The sequence below is a fragment of the Camellia sinensis genome, chromosome 14 (genome assembly GCF_055761805.1).
Source record: "Camellia sinensis isolate YWXY chromosome 14, ASM5576180v1, whole genome shotgun sequence".
NCBI lineage: Eukaryota > Viridiplantae > Streptophyta > Magnoliopsida > Ericales > Theaceae > Camellia > Camellia sinensis.
The window spans coordinates 49642266-49650198 of NC_138974.1; the positions used below are offsets into that span (position 1 = coordinate 49642266).

Consider the following 7933-nt stretch of genomic DNA (forward strand, 5'->3'; position numbering starts at 1 on the left):
ACCGTTGTATTTATTTAAACCATTTTATGGCCATATATATATGAAGCTGTCTTAAAGCCACAATATATATATATATATTTTTTGGCAACGATACGTATTACAATCGCAAAAAACTCTTTTTTTTTTTTTTTTTGCGACTGCAGTTGGTACCGTCGCAAATACTCTTTTTTTTTTTGCGACAGCAATTTCTGCCGTCGCAAATACTCTATTTTTTGCGACGAAAGTCACATTTTTTGGCGATGGCAAGTTGTGCCGTCTCAAAAAGTCACTTTTTTTAAGACAGCAAGTTGTGCCATTTTTTGCGACGACAAATGTGCCGTCGCAAAAAGTTTCGTCGCAAAAAGTTCCGTCTCATAAGCCCACTTTTCTTGTACTGAGAGAGTGAGAAAGAGAGAGAGAGAGTCAGAGAGTGAGAGACAGAAAAATGAAATCTGAAATCTGTCCTAATATTTGTCCTAAAATTATAAATTAAAAATATTAAATTATCTTAAATATTTGTCCTAATATTTTTTTTACTGAAAAATATTATAATATATTTTAAAATCAAACAATTCTTATATTCTTGTATTATATATATATATATAAAATAAGAAAGAAAAGAAAGAAAGAAAATTAAAAAAAAAGAAGGAAAATTTTTTTTTAAATTTTTTTTGAGCCAGCTCAACCCGTGTTTTTTTAGTCGCCAATTACTTTTATAAATCCCTCAAATTTAAATTAGAAATGTCTCCCTCCAAATTTAAATTAACAATAGTGTTTGATTATTGTTAACCGTGTATAACGTAAAAATAATTTTAAAAAGTTGAAAAAATTAATTATTAAAAAATTAAGAAAAATTTTAAAATTTGAAATAATATCAATAAGTCTTACAAATCAGATTTATTTACTCATAAGTCATGAGTGAATTTTTTTTACACACTTAGCCCTCGTTTTGATAATGAAATTTTTTTAAAACTTTTTAAATATATGTTTTGTGTCTGTAAAATGTTTATTTCATTAGTACTGGTAATAATATTGAAAAATTTATTAAAATGATAAATAATTGGGATATTTTGTCTTTTATTTGTGAATTTTGATTTATTCTTAATTTATTAGTGTTATTGAAATATGATGATGTAAAAAGTATAAATAGTTTAATTGTACTTTTTAAAAATAATAAATTTATTATTAAAAATTAAATTCATCAGACTGACCTGTAACTATGCCTTTAAATTTTTGCAATGTAAAACTATCGACAAACAGCCAATAACAAGTTGCCCATTTTAGCATACCTTTCGCGTGAGAGCCCAATTATTAAAAGATGTGTTCAACCATCAAATGAAAGCCGACTACTTCTTCCATCTAAAAATAATAATCTATTTTCAGAATTTAATTTTTTTTATAATACAATTATTACATTTTAAAAATATTAATTTTTCAAAATTACCTGTTGATAGTATATTTTTTTAGACATATCAATTGTCATAATTGTACTTTTTGTATTATTAATGGATTTAAAAAAAGGACAAAATAAGAAATTCATATTATTTTAATAATTAATTTTTTTAAAAAATTAATATTTTGAGATAATAAAAAAAAAAAGAAGATATTAATATTTTTGGATGGTGGGTGTACAACCTCTTAATAAAAATAAAAATAAAAATAATTAATTTTCTTATTTTCATTTGGCTACCAAACAATTTAGTAGCCGAAAGTAGGTATACAGCGACTAAAAGAAATTTTGTCGCCGAAACTTGACATTTGGCGACCAAAAGTTTGGTCGGAAAAGATTAAAAATTAATTTTCTTATTTTCATTCGGCTACCAAACAATTTAGTAGCCGAAAGTAGGTATACAGCGACTAAAAGAAATTTTGTCGCCGAAACTTGACATTTGGCGACCAAAAGTTGGGTCGGGAAAGATTAAAAATTAATTTTCTTATTTTCATTCGGCTACCAAACAATTTAGTAGCCGAAAGTAGGTATACAGCGACTAAAAGAAAGTTTGTCGCCGAAACTTGACATTTGGCGACCAAAAGTTTGGTCGGGAAAGATTAAAAATTAATTTTTTTATTTTCTTTCAGCTACCAAACAATTTAGTAGCCGAAAGTAGGTATACAGCGACTAAAAGAAATTTTGTCACCGAAACTTGACATTTGGCGACCAAAAGTTTGGTCGGGAAAGATTAAAAATTAATTTTTTTATTTTCATTCGGCTACCAAACAATTTAGTAGCTAAAGGTACCTCTACGGCTACTAAATTTTTATTTAGTCGCCAATTGTCATATGTTTAGCTACTAAAAATTGTTTTAGTCGCCAATTGTAATATCTTTAGCTACTAAATTTTTTTTAGTAGCCAATAATCAACATTCCCCTACTAAAAAAAATTAGTAGCTAAAAAGTTGACTTTTGCCGACTAATATTAATTTTGGTAGCCAATTTCGTGACTTTTGGTGACTAAATTAGTTTTGGTAGCTAAAAGTGGTCAGCAAAAATGCTTTTTCTTGTAGTGTTGCTAAAAGACATATAACTTTCTCTACAACATATTTTTGTCGCTAAAAATCAAAATTAAAATTTTGTAATCATTTAATCTCATAGCTTAAAATGCACAAAATTAAATGTCATCCAATCATATTAAAAAAAAATTGACATTCACATATCAAACGCACTCTATTCTCAAACCATAATGAGTATATAGAAAGTAAAATTTTACAAAAATTGAAACTGAAAGTTTCCAAATTCAAATCAAAGTAGTAACAGTTTAAATGAAGAATAGCAATAGTTTCTTCAAAGAGAATCTCTAAAAAAACAATTTCTCAACATCAATATCAGGCTTTATATCAGACAGCCTTGGCACAAGAGGCTTCAAGCTGTACTTAGGTGTGACACCCTTTGGACATCCCTGCAATCCAAAATTCAAAAAGAAAAATCAAATAATAAGAATCAACACAACATAACCTCATTAAATAATCAATAGTCATTCATAATCAAATAAGTTACAAATAATGAAAAAACACGTTATCTCAGTGTACTTGGAGTAGTAGTGAGCTATAATAAGAATCAACACAACAAGAGAGTCACCTAGAATCAACACAATAAGGTTATCATAATCTAAGCACGTAACCAATAGGTAGGCTTCTCTATATTGCCAAATACCAAATACACAGCCAGAGCAGCAAGGACATAATCTAGTAGCCACTTGTAACTCAAAAACCCCATGGATGATCTAGTCCTAATCATTTACATTGTTCATTCTTAGTGCTAAAGATTCACAACACATGAGCCTTAGTTGAGTAATCATTAATAGGAAAATACTTATATTTAACATCAGAAAATTCTTACATGTCTAATTTGAGCTTCATTATGGACCCATGCTTGCCTTTTCTGACTAAAGTGTGTCTTGTGATACAAATCAACAAGTCCAAGCTCCTTTCCATCCTTGTCTCGCTGTCAAAACCTTTATAGTTAGTATCCTATGGAGTACATACATCACCAAATAAAAGAAATAAAGAAAGTGCCATGCAGACCCTATGATTTAAAGGTCAGTTGTTTACCTCATCGTATTGCACCTTTCTAAATGCCTTTGAGCCAGTTGTATGGAGGACTTTAAGCTCAAACCGATTTTCCTTGTTTTTCTGACATTTCTCCTGCATGAAGTGTAAAAATATATTCAAAAGAAATCAAGTCCATGTGCCCAAATGCTCAGTAACAACAGCAGCTGTAGCATCATCAGCAGCCCAAGTGTGTGCAAGTGCATTACAAGTGTGTTCAACAATTACCTGGTACGTCTTATCATCCCATAATTGACACAGGTATCGCCTCTTTTTCGATATCTTCATGTGGGTTTGCAAGGGCTGATTCCATCATAGGGAGACTTCTAAAATGTTGGCGTATAGAAAAAACACATCAATGTCTAACATATGAATTTGATGAAAAGAATAAACAACCAACCAAAAAAGAATATAAACTAAAATATTTACACTTGTTGAGACAGCCAACAATGTTCCTTCCTTATTAAACCGAATGCAAGGCGAAGCCTGAGAGGTTTTTTATACAAGGATTATTACTTTACACCAAGACATTCTCCAGAAAGATGGGAAGCAAATCTAAAAGAGATGCAATTTGATTATTACCGGTAATCCACCCTCTGCATCAGTAGTTGTCAAGAGGTTAACATTATCCATGTCCCAAAATTTGATTACAAACTTGTCACCAGCAGCCAAAAATCTGTCTTTTGTTGTATCAAATTGCACAACCCCAACAGACCGCTTCCCAAGACCATGATATGTCCGCTTGACAGCTCCTTCACTTTCATTCCATTCTACAATGTATGATTCTCCTTCCTTGCTAGTCCCACATGAGAACAACCTACAGAGTTTTCAACATGATCAGAAAAGATGCAAATGAAGCACAGATCCTCTTGTGAATTAACAGCCTATCCTATATATACCTTGTCCCATCAGCACTGTAAGCCATTGTTGTGCAAGGATGTCCTGGGGCATCATAATCAGCTCTTGAACCCAAATTATCATACAACCATGCCTTAATCTTCCCATCAATACCCGTCAAAAAGATGAACTGATAGAGAAAAAGAAAGATCCTTAATTATAAGAAATAGATTGGAAAGGTCTAACGACCGCGTAGAACACCACTCATAAAGTGAGGATTTGAGTGTGACATTCCTCATATTTTTAGATAGATAACAGATGTTACAGAACAAATTGGAATAGCATTGTAAAATAGTTCAAACTTGCAAGAAAGTTTCTAATTCCAAAACATTTGAAATGAAGTAATAATTCATTAATATAAAAAATGAATAAGGGTTATTCTGAATTAGAAAAAGAAAAAAGAATTGAGGAGTTCTAACTTTGAACTCTTTGGGTAACCCTTTTTTCGGTCAAGGTCCCTTGTACGGAAAGTCACAAAGTAAGCCTTGAACAAAAAGGATACCTGAATGTTTTCCTTAGTATGTGGGCACACAGAATAAACAGGTAACTGATGACCCTCGAAAGTGTACTACTTAGAACCAGTGGCAACATCCCAGACCTACAGACATGAGATTTTATGATTGCAGTCCACAGTTTCACCATTCCATGAAAGAAAATACCCAATAAACCCGAACCTTAATAGTCTTGTCCTCCCCACAAGTTATAACGCATAGTTGTTTGTTTGGGTGAGAGAAAGCAAGATCGCTAACATTACCAGTATGAGCATCAATCTGTCAAAACCATGAAGGCAACCAAAAATAATTTAATCCCAATTCAAGAAAGCGTTAATCCCAATTCATTCTATCTAGAATTTTGAAAATAATTTAATTCTTAGGAGAGATGAATTAGTGCAATTGAGTATAGTAGTTTTCTTTTTTTCTACTTAATTCTCCTTTGTTGTAGTATGATCAAAAAAATTTTCTCAAAGAAAAAAAAAAAAAAAACTTCTGGACTCCTTTAGAATTCATTAGAGTTGGTGACAATTGTAGAACTTGTTCGGCTTTGTTTATTTTCTGCCATTGTTTTCATTATTCAGCTTATGTATGTAACGTCATAGCATCTTTCTCCACAGTTCATTAACAGTCACATATTATAGCAAGAATCTTCACCACCAAAATCAAAAGCACAAATCTAGTATACATATGCATGTACAACAATATATATATATATATATATATGAAATCAAGTACCTATATAGCTATGAATGAATACAGAATTTCAAATTCAAGCAATTTGAATGAATACAGAGGAGTATATATATAGATATGTACATGTATATATGATGTGTCTGTGTAGAGAGAAAGAGATTGAAAACATACCAAATCGCTATTTACCTTCGGATTGAAGCCAAAGAACTCAGATCGATTCAGAAATGAGGTGAAGATCGATTATGATACGAGGCGGCACAAAGATCGATTCGGATTGAAGCTGAAGATCGATTGAGTCCTAGCTGAGATCGATCAAAGCTAAAGATCAATTGATTGAGTCCTAACTGCTTTGAGCACAAAGATCGATTGATCGATCGAAGCTGAAGATCGATTGATTGAGTCCTAGACAGAGGAAATAGCTAAGATTGATTGAGCCCTAGCTGAGACCGATTGTAGTGAAGGAAGGAATCCAGCTTAAGAATGCACATATTTGACAACTGATGGAGGGATCGATCGAGTGAAGCGCGTATTTGACGACCTTTAGCAACCAAAGTAATTCGTCTCTGGCTTTTGCCAACCTCACACACGGGGTCATGTGCTCAAATCAACATAAACTTTAACTTTTTTGGTCCCTAAAAGTCTTCAAATAATTTTTTTTAGACTATCATAAAAGAATATACGGTGTTTGTATAATTTTCTCTTCAAATTTATTTTGGTCTCTAAATGATGGTTTTTAGAGACTAAATTCAATTGGTCTCTAAATATTAGTCCCTAAATCACTAATTTCTTGTAGTGTCTCCTCTACCAATGGTTGATCAGATAATATAAAAGTTTTTACTAGTAAGAGCTTAGTTTGTATAAATATTACTGGCTCTTTCTAGTTTAAAGATATAAATCAAGTAACATCAATGCCACATTCAGGTTCCAGGAGGGAGGGTACAATGAAGAAATCAGATTCTTCACGACAGATACGCCCCTAGATATACCATATTAGCAAAGAATTAATGCCACAATGAGGGTCCATTTGAAGGGGAAAATACATTCTAATAACACACCCTTTAACAAACTATTCAATTTGTAAGAGTAAAGAACAAAAAGCCCTGAAATAACTGATATCCAGCTTTAAAATTGAGGCAAGACATAGTTCGGTTAGGAAAACAAAAGATAGGTGTAGAAACATACAAGCTCATAAAAGAAAAGGTACTCTAAGAAATAATTGAGGTATAGTGTGATAACCCTGTCCCGTGTTATGTTAATTAATCTTAATCATGATTGTGGTTATGCGCTTAATATGATTTTGAGTGCTACTTATATGATTGTGTGTGTTTGAATTCCTATCAGTTCACTATAGAATTTAAATTGAAGGCCGTAGAGGCATCAGAAAGTGAAATTGACTGTATTTTTGTGCTCAACATAATTCTTAGAACCTACGGTAAAATTTAATTAAAAATTAATTTTCTCAAAATAATTAGATTCAATATGATTGAATTAGAGCACCATTACTTAGCCTTAATCAATTGGGTTAGGCAAGCCTATAAATAGGCTTATATACACTCAAGTTCCTTACTTTGAACTCATTTTGGCAGAGAATACACTAAAGAGAGAGAGAGAGTGCACTTGTTAGAGAGACAGAGAGAGGGGCCAAAATTGAAGACTTTGCTAAGAATTTGGAAGGCTAAAGGAATTGGTACAAGATTTAACTACATTTGTGAGGATTGGAGCCTCTAGGTGAGTAACTGAACTCAACTTCATGAATTTAAGTTCATAATTGAGTGAATTCAAGCAAGATATGAAATGAATTACAAGAATTGAATTGAATATGATGAATTTGAAGTCAATATAACCATGCATGTAGAGAATTTCCATGAATTTGCATAATCTAGCATGTAGCATGTTAATTATGAGAAATTGAGTGCCAAATCATGCATGCAAGTATGGTTTTGTTAAGCTCCATGAGTATGAACATCATTTGTACCATTTGAAATAGAAATAGAATCAATAAGTTACATGCATGCATAATTCAAGCAAGATATGTAACTTGATTTCATGAACTTTGAAGAACTTGAAATGGTTTTTGGAAATTTGGGAGATGAACCATGATTTTGGGACAATTGATTTCAAATTATCTAAGTTTTATTGTCACACAATGTTTGTCTACATTTTTGGTATAGAATTGCAAGTTTTGGAGCCATGGGGGTTGAGTTTTGAAGCTTAAATAGAATTCTGAAAAACCAAGAATTCGACTTGTCTGCTCGAGCGAGGAAAGTCTTGCTCGAGCATGAAAACTTAGCTCGTAGAAGTTTTGCAAAAATTTGCACTGTGACT

At 31.9% G+C, this 7933-nt stretch overlaps 1 long non-coding RNA gene and 1 pseudogene across 2 annotated transcripts; both read right to left on the reverse strand.

Annotated features, from left to right (window-relative positions):
- Positions 1–2784: 2784 nt before the first annotated feature.
- On the reverse strand, positions 2785–3913 carry LOC114321784 (uncharacterized). The gene is made up of 3 exons (XR_014351156.1): positions 3753–3913; positions 3528–3620; positions 2785–3420 (listed from the first exon to the last, which is right to left on the reverse strand). It is a non-coding gene; the product is annotated as an uncharacterized LOC114321784 (long non-coding RNA).
- A 166-nt stretch (positions 3914–4079) lies between these two features.
- On the reverse strand, positions 4080–5233 carry LOC114321783 (protein TOPLESS-RELATED PROTEIN 2 pseudogene; annotated as a pseudogene). Its single transcript, XR_014350280.1, has 4 exons — positions 5096–5233; positions 4924–5019; positions 4424–4551; positions 4080–4341 (listed from the first exon to the last, which is right to left on the reverse strand). The product of XR_014350280.1 is annotated as a protein TOPLESS-RELATED PROTEIN 2 pseudogene (transcript).
- Positions 5234–7933: the final 2700 nt, after the last annotated feature.